The sequence below is a fragment of the Pinus tabuliformis genome, chromosome 6 (genome assembly GCF_031772625.1).
Source record: "Pinus tabuliformis cultivar Carrire ecotype Pingquan chromosome 6, CPIR1, whole genome shotgun sequence".
In the NCBI taxonomy this organism is placed as follows: Eukaryota; Viridiplantae; Streptophyta; class Pinopsida; order Pinales; family Pinaceae; genus Pinus; species Pinus tabuliformis.
In genome coordinates, this window is record NC_142292.1 from 1,805,165,224 (window position 1) to 1,805,182,108 (window position 16,885).

Sequence of the window (16,885 nt, forward strand, 5' to 3'; positions counted from 1 at the left end):
TAGATAATAATGTTGAGTGAAATGGTGCACACCATTTTTTAATTTTGTATTTGAGATTATTTTTACGTACACCATTACTTTATAGATTAATTAGATAATCTAATGATGCATATCTATTTATAAAATTGACTTGGTATTTGACTGAGATATGTATTTGACCTTAATGAGATTATAGATCATATTGACTAATTACTTAGAGACTATGGAGACTATGGAATAAGTTTCTAGTTTCATTTTTTTTTAAGGCGATAATTTTTAATGATTAGTTTCATAAGGAAAATGGTAAATTTTATAGTGTGAACCTTATTATTTTTGTTTTTATAACTTTGACTTGATATTTGACCTAAGTGATTCAAATATTATTACTTAGGTTTAGTGGTAGAAGTAATATTCAATCTCTACTGTTTTTCAATTTTTATTTCTATTTAATTATCAAAAAGAAAAATCGTCCTAACTCTTTCTATAAAGAAAACATACTTGTTTCTCCTTATTCTAAGGTTTTTTTTCCTGTTTACATATAAAAACAAGTAACATCCTACTCCGAGATATCCCAATATCATTGTAACATCTTACTCTTGAGAGATTGTAACATGAGCAACGACCACCAAAGAAAGGTCCTTTTTCTTATAATGGATTGTTTAATTATAGATCAAAATTTTATTTTATTTTGCAATTTCGAGATATAACTTCCTCTAAGCAATCATATTTGACGCCAAAGGGACATGAATGATGTTATTAATTAAAGCAGTGGCGATGTTATTTATGTATGTAGTTCTTATCGATTTATAAGAACACTCAACTGTTAAATTACAAGGTTTGGTCATTAGATATACTTTTATTTGACATTGATTTACAATGTACTATGCATTAGATATACCACTTGCGAGCGAGACACTTGGATTCACATCCACCATTCATTTGTTCATAGATTCATCCAACGACAGGAATGTTGGAGGGTTCAGTTGAGGTAACTAACTCCCTACTCGTCTCTAAGGAAAGCGTTCATTCTGTCATTCTCCTTAGGGTTTCAAGCTCTGCAACCCACCTTCATGGTGCAGAAGGAGCTCGTTCATTCCATCGCCTCTGGCCTACAGGTAACTTGCTATTTCGACAACTTTATATTTTTTTGTTTCTTGGTCGTTGATTTGCTTCTTCGAGTGGTTAATTTTGTACTCTATACTCGTTTTTATGAAGGTAATCCCAGGTCCTACAGGGATCCACTTGGTAGTGAGAAGCGGGAAAGAATCAAGAGCATCTCTACAGGTATTGACAGTGACTTTGTTCCATGTCCACAGTTAACTGTATTCCATTCTCTTCGGGTTTTTTTGTAATGGAATATTGTTTTTAATTGCAGACTCTGGAGCAAAGCATCGGGACTGGTCTACTAAACAGGTAACGACCTTAAGGCCCTGTGTAGTTAATTTTACAAGTATTTTCCCAATTGGAACCCTCAATTTTGCCTAATAACAATTCTTCTACTTGCCGGTTGTATCCTCCTATAGTATTTCCCTTGAAGCAAAATGTCTGATGACTGACAACTCTCGAATACTGATTATTCTACTCTTCTTCCAGCTTTTTAATTAATCTCTAGACTTGTATGGGGTTTTCAGGGTTTTCTTCATAGGTTTAAAATTCTTATTTAGATTTATGCTTTAGAGGACATGGGTCATCGGAGAACTAGTGGAAACCATCATGGTTTACTGTTCCTCACTGTTTAACATTGTTATTGAACATTATTATTACTATAGATTTGATTTTTGATGTCATATGTGGGCTCGACTATTCTCATACTAGCCTTAGTCTAATTCTGCCTTTTTCTTTTGGAACACGGCTGCCAAGTTTTCTGATTTGATGTTTTTATCACCTTGAAGTAATGGCCATTCCCCTTATCTCTATAATAATACAACTTGCACAAGTAAAATTTCTTTTGCTAAAGTTTAGACTAATTTCAGGATAAATGCTTGTTAAGTTTTTGTTTTCTTTCTTTCCTGTATATTGAATATTATAATTGTTAAAGAAAATAATTTATTTGAACATGCCAAGTAGTTTGAACTGCCTGTGTGTCCTTGAATGCTTTTCGATAGTTGGAACTTGGAACATGAAAATTACCTTATTAATTCTCTTTTAATATATGTATTGAAGAGCATGTCAGTTTCTTCCCCATGGTTATTTATATTAAGTCAAGTTATTGTTCTTTTTACTGTTGTGAAATAATGAGAATATTCTTTGGTTAAACGTGACCATATTTCCCCACATTTTTTGTACTTTGACAATGTTGATTATAGTTTTCCTTCTTCCTAATGCTCGATAGTGCGCATAACCGAGGGCTATCTATGACCTGTGCCATTCCCATCAAGGTATTTGGGTTATGGATTTGAATCCATACTAGTTCTCGTGAATGAATATTTCATTACTTCTACCTCCCAAGGACAATAATCTTAGTTTACCCATTACATCTCATTAATATTATATAAACTGATACCCAATGCTAACACATTTTTCAATATTTCAGCATTCTTTCATACCTTTCTTTTGTTAAACCCTGGTTTATTTCTCTATATAATTATCATTATTATCTCATGTGTCCACAATAGAGAAAGTAATTTATTTCAAAATAGAATTAAACTTTTTTGTAAAACTTTAAGAGTGTTTACATACCATAAACTAGGGAGAATTTTGTATACTTGTAAAAGTACTAGGTTTCATAAGAAGATTCCATTTCTTAATACTATACATAACTTTCTTTAAAAGATAAAGTAAAATAAAACATCACAAAATAACTTATCTATTCTTATCTATTGTGTTGAGAGAGTTAAGTTAATCAACAAAAACCATTCCACCCAACCACAAGTGTCACACCCCCAGGCGTCTTTCAACTGCTCTTTGCGAAGTGCGGCACCACTGAACACTTTCTTTTCACCAATACTTATGTTCATGGACTACGCCTAACCACTTGTCCTACTTAGTTTTTGTTTCTCAACCAAGTAATTATTATGTTTCCTTTATACCAATGAACACCCATACACATTCATTATCATCAGAAATTATAAATGAAGAACACAATTGCACAGTATAAAGAGAGGGGCAACTCCCTGAACAATGAGTCTGCCCAAATATATATTATTAATCAACTTTAAACTTTTACAAAGCTTTACAAGCATACTTGGGAAACACCAAGTTTCATACTTAGCCAAAATTACAACTTGTCACACCTTCGTGTGCCAACCAAAGTTCCTTGCCCAAGCTGGGCAAGCGCGCCCTCACATGAGCTGCCAACCGCACTTCTCAACCGAACCTTGTGCACAATGGGAGGGCGACTCCACCAAGTCACCAAGACACCCTCGTCTCCTTCGCACGGCTTCACCAAAACTCCACCGTGTTATGTTTGTGTGCGAGGCGGGTGACTTCACCAAGTCTCACCCGCCCTCCTTCGTCTGAACGACGGGAACTCCTACTTGCATTCTCACCCAAGACTAAGACCTGTGCGGCCTTGCCCAAGAGTGGGCGCATTACCTTGTTGCGCCTTCCCTTATTGCTACGGCTTCACCTTTAATCTGTGCACTTCCTTCTTTCTCGAGTGATGATCGAAATTTCGATGCCAAATGACTCCTCGCATTTGTTTATTTGTATGAGTGGAAGGGTGAGTCGAGCTGCCCAAGCTGACTCATCCTCCATGTAATGAAATGCCCCTACTCATTGCAAATTTCTCCATTGACATGGTCGACCTTTGCTTGAATTGTAGGTCGGCCTGTGGGTTGAGCCAACGCTCCACACGCCATATAAACAAGCCTTGCTCAACTTCCTTGTGCGCATTTTAACTCGTCCCTTTGCATATTAAGTCTAGAGCTCCCACTTCGTCCATTCTCCACTTCGCTCGTTTGCCAATCAAACCGTCACACAATGGGTGGGCATGTCAAGGAATCGCAGGTCCTTACATCCTCCTTGACCTGAAATCGTTGTTGTCCTCGACAACATCCCATCCTCGTATCCATCCACCAAGATCATCATCAATAACTGTCTCATTTTCGGTCCATGATATCGACTCCTCCACATACTACAAACATTCCTGCAACATATGTAGAACCACAATCTCCATCGTGTGTCGTCTCATCCTGTGAACTGTCCTCCTTCCTGCCTGCCTGATGTCAACATCTCTCTGGTACACTGCTAGCCCTCATGACTTGAACTAGTCGAGTGATCAGTCCAACTATCATGCTCAAATCATAAGAATGTCCATCCTTATGCCTTCACGAGTCTATCTCGGATTCTGCCACATCCTGGACTCACCACGAATCTCTACCATGCTCAAGTCCATGGAAACTCCATCCCATCTGCAATATGTCATGATGCTTAATGCCGAACCATTCCTGCACCATCTGTCATACCTGCTCAACCTATTTTAAGGACTCACTTCCATGAGCAGCTAACAATGAGCCCCATCTTCTATGTCATCTAAGAAGATGTAGAGGGAGTAGAGCTTGAAGGCTCACCCTCACTAATAAGCTCAATCCATTTGTCAGGATCCTCTATCTCCGTCCTTTGTAGATATGCAACCCGATCCTCCTCTCGGACATTCGGTCTCACATAAACCTCCTCGTCATCATCATCATCCTCCACTTCTTCTAGCCTTCTTGACAAATCCAAGATACTATCAGAAAGTGTCTTGATAACCAATGACTGCTCGGTAAGGTTTGCCTCAGTAGTAGACAACCACTTACTCATGTCTTCCATGCACTTCTCATCCTCCATCAGCATCACTGCCAGTTAACAATCAGGCTTTGTCACACCAATGGTTGGAACACCAATGGGTACATCTTCCCTTCCATCAAAAATGTACAGCTTCTTCAAATGTGGAACGATCATAGCATCATATTGTTTCAAGAACTCCATTCCCAACACAACCTCATAGTCATCAATCCACACTATAGTGAAGTCGACTTTCCCAATCCACTCACCTAGTGTTGTGTCCACTCTTTCAGCTACACCAAGAACCGATTCAGGAGGATAATTCACTGTCTTCATTTGTGCCTTCACTCGTACAAATTTCAGCCCAATTCTTCTTGCAACATCTTTGCTCATGAAGTTATGAGTAGCTCCACTATCTACCATAGTAAGTACCTCCATACCTCCAATCTTCATTCGAACATATTCCAAGCTATTCCTTTAAGGATCTCTCTGAGAGACCACTTCCGTAGCAGTAGCAGCTCCAAGAATCTGCATCATCCCTATAGAAGGTTCTTTTTCTTCGTATTAGATTGTGCAATAGCAGCCACTTTCGGTCTAGAAGGACAATTCTTCACCGTGTGTGGTTCAGCACAAATCCAACACTTCAATGGCTTCTTCGTCTTCTCATCCAACTTCGAAGCTTCATCTTTCTTCTTTGCTTTCGGCTTATCGGACTTCTTCTTCCTCTCATCAGAAGTCTCATCATAATGCTCCACCAACCTGTCAACAATAGCAAAAGCTTCTTCAAGTGTTTTAATCTTCTGCCTCTTCACTTCATTGTGTGCCCAAGGTTTCAATCCAATAATGAAGTTGAACACCTTGTCCCTCTCCGCCATGTTAGGAAGTTCTAGAACCGCACTTGCAAACTCCCGCTGATATGTCTGTAGGTTCCCTGTCTGCTTTATGAACTTAATCTTCATCCTTGCTTCCCACGTTTCATCCTGAGGACTGAAATGAGCCTGCAAAGCTTTCTTCATATCATCCGAAGAAGTAATGTCATCAGCACTGCCATTGGCAATTTGATCCATCCATCTTCTCCACCACATCTTAGCATCTTTTGTCAGGAATTGAGCAGCCACTTTCACCTTTGTCTCATCATTGGATAGACCCAAGCATTCCAAGTATTGCTCCATATCCCAGAGAAAGTTACCAAGAGTCTTCGCACTTCTTGTACCATCATAATATTTCGGTTCCTTGACTTTCACATGAGACACTCCTCCACCTGAGTTATGTCTCATGGCCTTCTTCAACACCGCGATCTCATCATTTGCACCATCAAGAGATTTCCGCAAGTTCACGATCTCTGCCAGACCCTTGTCCCTTGCTTCTCCAATCTCCTTGAATTCATTCTCAAGTTGTTTACACTTAAGCTCAGTGTACTCATGCCGAATCCGGAGTTCATCAAAATCTTCCCTCAACTGCACATGATCCTCTAGCTCTTTCATGACTAGATCCATCTTTGTAGTCCAGTAAGATTCCAATGCCTCCACTCTCTCTAGTATCTTGTTTATCCAAGCCTCGGTCGCATTGTGGCTAGATTCACTCGATCCAACACGAGATTCACCTGCCATTTCTTCTTCCTTCTTCCTTCTTTGTGATTGAGTATCGACCATCCAACAGCTTCACCAAGTTGCTTGCAACCTGAACCAGCCCTTATTCCACTTGTATGTGAAACAAATTCCTTCACCTGCAAGTACCTGTGTCACTGTCACCAGCTTCCAAGCTTCTTCAACCCTGAATACTACCTGTCAAGATTTTCACCTCCAAGCAAGATATCAGCTACCTGATACCAACTGTCACTTCATTCACCAGCTCCAACCGTGAGCTCTGATACCACTTGTCATGCCCCCAGGATGACAGTAGTCTTTCAACCGCTCTTGGCGAGGTGCGGCACCACCAAACACTTTCTTTTCACCAATACTTATGTTCATGGACTATGCCTAACCACTTGTCCTACTTAGTTTGTGTTTCTCAACCAAGTAATTATTATGTTTCATTTATACCAATGAACACCCACACACATTCAGTATCATCAGCAATTATAAATGAAGAACACAATTGCACAGTATAAAGGGAGGGGCAACTCCCGAAATAATGAGTCTGCCCGAATATATACTATTAATCAACTTTCAACTTTTACAAAGCTTTACAAATATACTTGGGAAACACCAAGTTTCATACTTAGCCAAAATTACAACTTGTCACACCTTCATGTGCCAACCAAAGTTCCTTGACCAAGCTGGGTGGGCACGCCCTCACACGAGCTGCCAAACACACTTCTCAACCGAACCTTGTGCATGATGGGTGGGCGACTCCACCAAGTCACCAAGACACCCTCGTCTCCTTTGCATAGCTTCACCAAAACTCCACTGTGTTATGTTTGTGTGCCAGGTGGGCGACTTCACCAAGTCTCACCCATGCTCCTTTGTCTGAACGACGGGCGCTCCTACCCACGTTCTCACCTAGGACTAAGACCTGTGCATTTATCCCGTGCGGCCTTGCCCAAGAGCGGGCGCATTACCTTGCTGCGCCTTCCCTTATTACTGTGGCTTCACCTTTAATCTACGCATTTCTTTCTTGCTCAAGTGATGAACGAAAGTTTGATGCTAAATGACTCCTCGCATTTGTTTATTTGTATGATTAGAAGGCGAGTCGAGCTGCCCAAGCCAACTCATCCTCCATGTAATGAAATGCCCCTACTCATTGTAAATTTCTCCATTAACATGGTCGACCTTTTCTTGAATTGTAGGTCGGCCCATGGGTTGAGCCAATGCTCCCCACGCTATATAAACAAGCCTCGCTCTCCTTCCTTGTGCGCATTTTAACTCGTCCCTTCGCACATTAAGTCAAGAGCTCGCACTGCGTCCGTTCTCCACTTCACTTGTTTGCCAATCAAACCGTCGCACATTGGGTGGGTGTGCCAAGGAACCGCAGGTCCTTACAACGAGCCTAGAAATTACGTACGTCCATCATCCACCCTAACCTTTCTCCCTTACAAATAGTGTAGTAAACAACCATTGAGATAATTTTTTGTTAAACTTCAGCACCACACTAGTCTAGTTTAGAACTCTTTACTCAAGGATTATTCCCAAGGGTTCCACTGGCTCTATGTCTAGCTCAAGAACACCTCATCTTGGTAGCGTCCTCCCAACCTTAACAACGTCTTGTGAAAGGTATCAATTTTCCATTTTTTTCTCTCTTCATCCTCCAACCTTCATTTACCATCCTTAGATATTTTCCCACTTAGATGGGAAAATGAGAGAAAAAGATAATTGTCCATAAATGCTTGGGCGTTTCAAAAGTTGTGTTATATATATATATATATATTTGGTCCTTTCTAGTGACTTCAAAAACATATACTCATAATTCATTTCCAAATTAAAATTGTCTTTTTAATATAAAGTTTTACTAGGCTTCTTTCACTAGGCCATGATTTATTAAATCTTGTAAAGTAAAAGTAAAGAATAGTAAAACAAATATTCACAACAATTGGAGTGTTACATCTCCCCCTTCATGAAAAACATTATACTTGGTGTTTCGTCTAACCTTTTCGAATAGGTAATGGTATGCCTGGTGTTTAGCCCAACCTTTTGGAATAGGTCACGACATCTATTTCGCATGAAATCCTTGTACTCCCAGGCGGCCTCTTCTTGGATGAAGTGCTTTCATTGAATTTTAACCTAGATGATAGCTCACCATGTTAACATTATTTCTTTCCGATCCTCGTACTCCCAGGTGGCCTCTACTAGGATGAAGTGCTTTCATTAAATTTTAACCTAGATGATAGCTTGCCTCGGTAACATTATTTCTCTCTGATCCAGAATACGCAGAGGCTCTACTATAAATTGTTTGTCCAGTTGGACTTGCACATATTTCTAGTTAATCACATGCCTAGGATCATATACATATTTCTCCAATATTGAAACATGAAACAAATTATCGACCCAGATATGTCCAGGTAGTGTTGGATACCTCAACCGAACCCTCTAACATTATTTCCATTACATCAATCAATCAATATATGTACGGTGGATGTGAATCTAAGCATCCAGGTGGTAGGTTGCATATTTAATGCATACTACACTATAAATCAATTTCAAATAAAATTATATCGGATGAAGAAACCTTGTAATTTAATAGTTGAGTGTTCTTATAAATCAAGACGAATTACATACACAAATAACATTTCGACCAGTTTAATTAATAAAATCATCCAAGCCCCTTGGAATCATATATTATTTCTTAGAAGAAGTTATAACTATAAATTTCATAATTAAATAAAATTATGATTATGATATGTCCTTAAATTATCCATTATTGGCATGGTAAAGTTGTAATTTTTTATTTTTTGTGGTTGTTTTTCATGTTACTAGTTGTATCGGAGTTGATGGTTGCAACACTGACAACCTTTTGGAATTGGTAAGAAGAAAATAAATCAAGGTATGACAGTAGTGGGCATCAACACTTGTATGATTCTAACAATCTACATATTGATATATGAAGTAGACTATGTTTGGCATGAGATGGATGATGCGTGTTTATAACCACATTGAATAATAGTAAGTAATAAAGTATGTTACAAAAATGTGTTCATGACATTTTAATACCGATGAGGCTAAAAGACAATAAAAAATATGTTGCACCTATGAACAATCTTAAACACTTGCGAGTGAAAGTGAGAGTTAACTACCAACCTTTGCAAATATGAAAATATTAATAATATATTTAATAAACATGTCTAAATTTAAATTCACTTCTTATAATGAATGAATGCATGAATGTTAAAAAAATGGGTAGTTTCCATGAAGGAGGAAAATAGGATGTTTAAAAATACATTGAAACAACCCCTTTAGATGTTAAAAATGAACAATTGTCAAGTGGTAAAACTTGACTGTAATAGATAATAACTACTTGAGTCTTGTCAAGATTGAATCTAAGAAGGTTGGTAACATTAATTCGTTTAGCTTGCATCACTACCTATTGAAAACATGTATGCATGAATTGGTTTTGATTAAATCTTATTAGAAGTCGCAAACAACTCATTATTGTAGTTACTTCAGGTGCTGGTTTATTGGTAACATTACACTGTGGGGAATTGGAAATGTTTGTATTGTTACCCTAATTGTTATTGACATTTAAACATTTATGAATATTTTCATATACTTTTATGCATGAAACTAAAATGATTGTGAAAGTCAATGTTCGGTAAAAGAAGGCATATTTATGACTAAAAGTTCTTGAATGTGACAAAAACTTTGATTATTGTTATGAAACCAACTCACAAAAAGATAGAAAAGATAGATAAACGCTTTAGAAATAAGACTCTTCGAGCAGGAAACCTTTTTTACATTACACAAATGAACAATTCTTAGATGATACAAAGGATAATACCTCCTCTCTAGATATAGGAGTCTAAGGTGTCATAGTATAATCAGAGACGACATAACAATAATAATGTAAGGGCACAATAATAACAATAGTGGGCTTATATGGGGCACAATAATAACAATATGGGGACTACATGGGCACAACAATATAATAAGGGGGTTGTACTAATAACAATAAAGGGTTACACTAGTAGTATAGGGACCTAACATGCCCCTCTCCTTCAAAAAGTGTTGTCCTCAACGCTTCAATAGTTCTTGATGCTTATGTATAAATTATTGTCCTCCCAAGTTGAATCTTCAGTGGGTAAGTTCTTCCACTTGATGAGATACTATGAAATTGATCTATTTCATAGCTGTCGATTTCTTGGTTCTATGACTGCTTTAGGTTCCAATATGATTTTTTTCTTCCTTGTCAAGTTCTTGGAATACTGTTTGCACTGGGATCTTCTGCAACTTTTGAATGAGTTCCCACTCCTTTGGGCATATGGATATCTATATGGCCTGATTTTTAGAGGAACACTTCCTAAAATCAAATGAATAGCATGATCATGATCGCGAATAGGTGGGAGGCCTTTGGGAGTCTCAAATACCTTGCAATGATTGTCCAAAATGTTTTGGAGATCTGGAGAAATACATGATTTTGATGTGGGATACTCTAGTGAACATAATTGTGCAATTACTCCCCGTTGTTCTTCATTTAGAAGCTTTTTCACGCTGTTAGAGTTGATTATATTTCTCGGTTTCCCTTCGATACCCCTCAATTCAACTTCCTTTCCTTCCCAAAAAAATTTCAAGAAAACTTCTTGAAAATTAAAAGCTATCGTACCCAAAGATTGTAGCCATTGGACTCCTAGTAAAACATTAGCACAACCCATTGGAATGGAAAACATTGGGCTATTCAATACATATTCTCCCATGGATAGCTTGATATCATGGTACTTTCCAAAGAAATTTATGGTTCCTCCACTTGCAACCATCACTTGACACTCTGGTGCTGGATATAAGAATCAATTCAATTCCTTGGCTATCTTACAATGAATAAAATTATGGGTACTTCCCGAATCAATCAACACTATTACCTTTTTCTTCTTGATATGTCCTTCTATCTTGATAGTTTGAGGAGTGCTAATTTCTTCCAATGCATTACAAGATATGGTCGGATTCATTTCTTAATGCTCGATGTGAACTTTCACTTTTTAAACATTTTTCTTCTTGATATGTCCTTATATATTGATAGTTTGAGGATAGGTAATTCCAGCCAATGCATTACAAGATATAGTTGGATTCATTTCTTCTTTCTCGATGTGATCTTTGACTTCTTGAACCTTTTTCTTCTTGATATGTCTTTCTATCTTGAGAGTTTGAGGAGTGGTAATTCTTTCCAATGCTTTACAAGATCTGGTCGAATTCATTTATTCTTTCTCTTGGGTGGGTTCCTGGTGTATATCCTCTTCTTTTGATGTTTCTTGATCATTTTCTTCACCCTCTTCATAATCTATGTAAAATAATTTCTTCTCAGCACACTTATGACTTTTAGTGTATTTGCTATCACAATTGTAACAAAGCCCTTTTTCTCTTTTTTCTTCCAATTGTTGTGGTGTAAACCTTGTAGGTTGTGCAATGCTAGGAGAAAAAACACTTCCATAGTTATAGTTGTGAGTGGTGGGATTCCTTGTTTCCATAATTTTGCTTTCAATTTTTCTCACCAACTTGAATGCCTTCTCCAATGAATTAGGTTCCCAAAGACGAACCTCGTGTTGAATGTTATCCTTTAAAGTCCCTATGAAGACATCAACCATTTTATTCTATGGAATATCATTTACCCTTATATTCAATTTTTGGAATTCCTTAATGTGCTCTACATTGAACACTTTTGTTTGAGATTTATCAATTGACTAAAGAAGGCATTTCTCTTTGTATCCTCATAATGTGTTATCATTTCCTCTGTGAAAATTGACCACGTGACAAGTGGTTTATGAGAACAAAGCCCTTTATACCATAAAAATTGATTTGGTTCTAAATAATTAGGTGCAATACATACATTTTGTAACAGTGGTACACCATGTAGATCAAAATATTTCTCCATATGTAGTATCCAATTTACTAGATCCTTGCCATAAAAATTCATCATCTCGATTTTTCTTGATTTTAGGAGCTCGATATTGAAATGACTATAACTATGTACTTTCAGATCTTTAAGTTGAAAAATTTTGGTCTGTAATAGCCCTCTGAGTCCCTTTTATAACTCCGGAAGTCTGATCGCAATTGGATTCTTGAAGAAATATTTATTCCCAATCTCTCGCGATGACCTAATTATAGAATAGTTCACTATAGTGAACTTGTACAATGTGCCATGTGTCATTGTTTCAACCTTAGGTTTTGAAAATTATACCCAAACAAAAGACAACCCGACCTATTTCTGTAACTTCTTTTGAAACTTCAATCTGATGCTCAGAGAGAAAGTTATGAAGATTTTCCCAAGGTCACCTATTTAGGATGTAATTCTGGAGTTTGCAAAAACCATAAATTTCCCAAATCGTACATCCAAAAATATAGTGAGACAAGATCTGAAATTCAGACCCAAGGTTTAGACCAATTTCATCTCAAATGTTTTCTTTTTTATGTTTTGAAACTTTGTAGTGAAAAAGTTATAGCAAAAATTCCACGATGACCTGTTTTAGATGAAAGAGCTTTCAAAAACCCTAACTTTCTTAGATCATATATCCTAAAATATAGCGAGACAACATTTGAAATTCGGACCCGCGGTTCAGGGAGATGTGTTCTCAAATGGTTTTTGTTTTTAGCTTTTGAAACGTTGCAAAAAAAAACGTTATAGCAAAAATGCCATGATGACCTGTTTGGAGCAGCGAAACCCTAGAATCCAAAGCTCTGATACCAAATGTTATGAAACCAGCTCACAAAAAGATATAAAAGATAGATAAACGCCTTAGAAATAAGCCTCTTTGAGGGGGAAACCTCCTTTACATTACACAAATAAACAATTATTAGATGATACAAATGACAAGACCTCCTTTCTATACATAGGAGTCTAAAGGGTCATAATATAATGAGAGCCGACATAACAATAATAATGTAAGGGAACAATAATAACAATAGTGGGCTTCTATGGGGCACAATAATAACCTTATGGGGACTACATGGGCACAAAAATATAATAAGGGGGGTGGTACTAATAACAATAAGGGGTTACACTAGTAGTATAGGGACCTAACAATTATGATACATTAGTGTCATTAAAATGGTTTATGAAAATTAACAAGATCAATATCTTTCTACATATTGAATTATTGAGAACATTGATAAGATGCCTTATGTATAGTAATATGTTGTAGAAGGTATGGTTTTATTAAAAACAATTATGACTAATGTTGCTGACGGGTAGCATAATGGAAACATGAGAACATGTGAAGGTAAAATGTTACAATGTGAATTACAATTGTAAATGAGAAATATAATGTTATGATAGCGTAATTGTGTTTTATGGAAAATTAGAATGTATACAATTTGTATCCTAGTTATGTGTCCTTTCAATCTAGATATTGCGGACCCATGCTTAGGGTCAAGTATGAATACATGATGTGTGTAAATGTTCTTATTTATTTCATTTTAAGGTGCATATGGTTTGTTATGCAGTTGTGAAAAGCGAGGAGGCCTTGGGTTGATGGTAGTTTCCTACCTGAATGTGTTGATCGTAGTTTTCTACTTGAATTTCCTCTCCCTAGATATATATGATCTCAGTAAGTGAAAATAGTTGACTAAGATGGCGAAGAGTGGAAAAATCCTGAGGTAAATATGTTGATTTTAGAGCCTGTTGGAGGAGGCCCAAAATTTCTGATAGACAGGTCATTGTCGGAGGAATAAGCAGTACAATTCCAAGAAGATTCCTATATTGGAGCCTGTGTGGTCATTGAAGTTCTTGAACTAGTTGTCCAGTAGAATTCTAGAATGGACCTGGTATGGTCTCTATCAAAGAACTATTTGGATGTGAAAATGGCTTGATTTCATAATAGAAACTAGTTCCCATTTGTCAGAAGGAGCATTCTTTTTCCATTCTTGTTCTCATAGAAGAACAAATTAACTAATCAATTGTATGTTGTGTTAAAAATGAATTTTCTATACAATTATGTAAGAATTTTATGTACATCTTGACAAGAAAGGAGCTCAGTGCTCATAAACAAATTAATGGAAGTGTAAGTTCATTTATTGTATTACCAATCTTCTGAATGTCTTTAGCAGGGGCTAAGATAATTTTGTTAATTGAAGAGTTGGGTGCTCTCGGAGTACTTGTACAAGTACTACGATTAAAATATTACCTAATATTACATAAATAATTGATAGTTAAAGTATTTAATTTGATTGAAAATGTTGTGATTAACATGATTATGTCCGATTTGTTAGTCATACATTATAGGGTTCTTGCCATGAAATGTTGATGGGATGTTCAACCATTCTTAGAGTTCTTACATAAAAGTGACCATGATTTCAAAAAGTAATTGGCAATTAATGGTAAGTTGGTATAAAGATTTTGTTTTGTTTCTATAAATTTGAATAATAGCTAAGTGACTAAAAGTAGAAATTAATTATTTTTCAAATATACATGCTTATGACTATGGATAAAAACATTATTGTTTCATTTAAAGGTATTTCTTGGAAACAAAAATCCTTCATTTTAAAAGGGAAGGGTTCCATTTCAGTTGGTTAGATTGTTAGATCACGAGTAAACGTTAATCATAAACACTGAGGATGGTGTTTTATTTAAGGGGAGGATGTAATATCCCTACCATGAAAACCCAAGTAAACAATATATCTCTGAAAAGTAGAAATTGAGTAGGAAACTGATTTCATGAGGTTCTTGTGTATTAGTTCATTATTGTTGATATGATGGAGGCCATGGGAGATGATGAAGGGTGATTATGTCACATTACTCTACAACTATTTTCATTGCCTTGTTTGATTGTGTGTGCCCTCTCATTGATGGTGAGTTTGACTCTTATGTTATTTGTTCAACATGATAATTTAATGGATGAAAATTTCCATAGAAGGATGGATGAATGGATCCATCATTATTGAAGTATTAAGAAGTAGTCTAGTGCATTAAGTCTCTCTACCCCTCTTTCACACGACAAAACTCAGTTATAGAATCTGTCATTTATACCAACTAACAACTAATTATGGGTAGTTGGGGGAAAATACACCACTATTGTGGGAATATTAATGTCCATTTCAAACAAAAGTAGACTGAACTATTGTATAATCGAACTCAATAGCATTGACATGAGTTATTGAGTGAATAGAGGGTATGTATGGAAGATTAATAGTTAAGGTGATGTGATTTAAAGGGAGATAAGTTTGGCTACGTTTGTGCGTAAAAATGTATGGCTAATCATGATAATTCTTTTTATAATGATTTATATGTTTTTGTGTGCAAAGGTATGGTTACTTTTGTTACTCTCCTTGGAAGGTGTTGCAAAGCTCCTATACGTTAAAAGACGGCAGGGATGTATGTTTTTATCCTGCCATTTCTTGAAACTGTTTTCTTAGTTTATGCACGAAAACTTTGCTTATGGAAAGATCAATAACATAATTTATTTTATTTAAAAAGAAATATTATGGAGAAATTTGTATGGAAAGTTAGATTATAAATTTACTTGGATATATTTGCATTGGGAAAAATAATAATATTATGATGGATTTCTTGGAAAGAATATAAATACGCACGCAAGAAAAATAACTATATGCATCATATTTCTTGAAATATTTGGTTAGGTACCATGTCATATCTAAAAAATAATACATGTGAATCTATCATGTAAAAAAATTAGATAACCTTGTCTTTTTCTATTAAAAAAAATTAATAAACTACCCGGGAGTGTTGCGTGTAAAGGCTAAGTAGCCTTGTCAATTTTGTTGGAAGAAATTAAACGTGATCCTTGTGTGTAAAATCTTAGTGGCCATGATATTAGAGAAACCATGTACAATTCTTAAAAAATGGTATCATAAGTAGCCATTTTTTATTGAAAAGAATATGTGACTATTCTAGTAACTTACTAGAAAAGAAGGGCTATAAATGTAGTTTTCTTTTAAAAGCGGAATAACTATTTATATGCATGAAAAGTAGAACTATTGTGTTAGAGTATGTTGAAGACAAAAATGTTCATTACATGCACTAAAAGTACAATATTGTGTTGTATTTTTTTTTAAAAATATGGGTTTACATGCATGAAATGAATGACTATTATGTAAAAGACAAAAATGTTCATTGCATGCACTAAAAGTACAATTATTGTGTTGTATTTTTCTGGAAAAAATATGGGTTCACATGCATAAAATGAATGACTAATGTATGGAACATGTATTATATGAAAAAAAAAAAAACTTAGTGGGATATATGCTTTTAAAAGAAATATGTGTTGGCATATAAGAAAAAATAGTTATGGTATTAGGCTATGTTTTGGAAAGGAACTTTCATTTTCATGTATGAAAGGAATTACCAAATATGATAAGTTTTCCTAAAAATGAAATAAGTCTTATGCATGAAAGAATAATTATTATGATTTCTTGGGAAAAGAATGTGTACAAAATAGTAGACATGATGTTAGTTCTCTTAAAATAATATGTGGTTATGTAGATAAAAAATATAGCTAATGTATTAATTTTCTTGGAAAGGAAAATTGGTAATCACATGCTTTATTGCATTAAGGTTTATTTTGGAAGATTGTTTGGAGAAATGTATGCACTTGCATGCATGGAAA

At 35.9% G+C, this 16,885-nt stretch overlaps 1 long non-coding RNA gene across 1 annotated transcript; it reads left to right on the top strand.

Annotated features, from left to right (window-relative positions):
- The first annotated feature begins 960 nt into the window (after positions 1-960).
- On the top strand, positions 961-14,185 carry LOC149266246 (uncharacterized). The gene is made up of 4 exons (XR_016252584.1): positions 961-1,094; positions 1,195-1,263; positions 1,355-1,392; positions 13,767-14,185. It is a non-coding gene; the product is annotated as an uncharacterized LOC149266246 (long non-coding RNA).
- Positions 14,186-16,885: the final 2,700 nt, after the last annotated feature.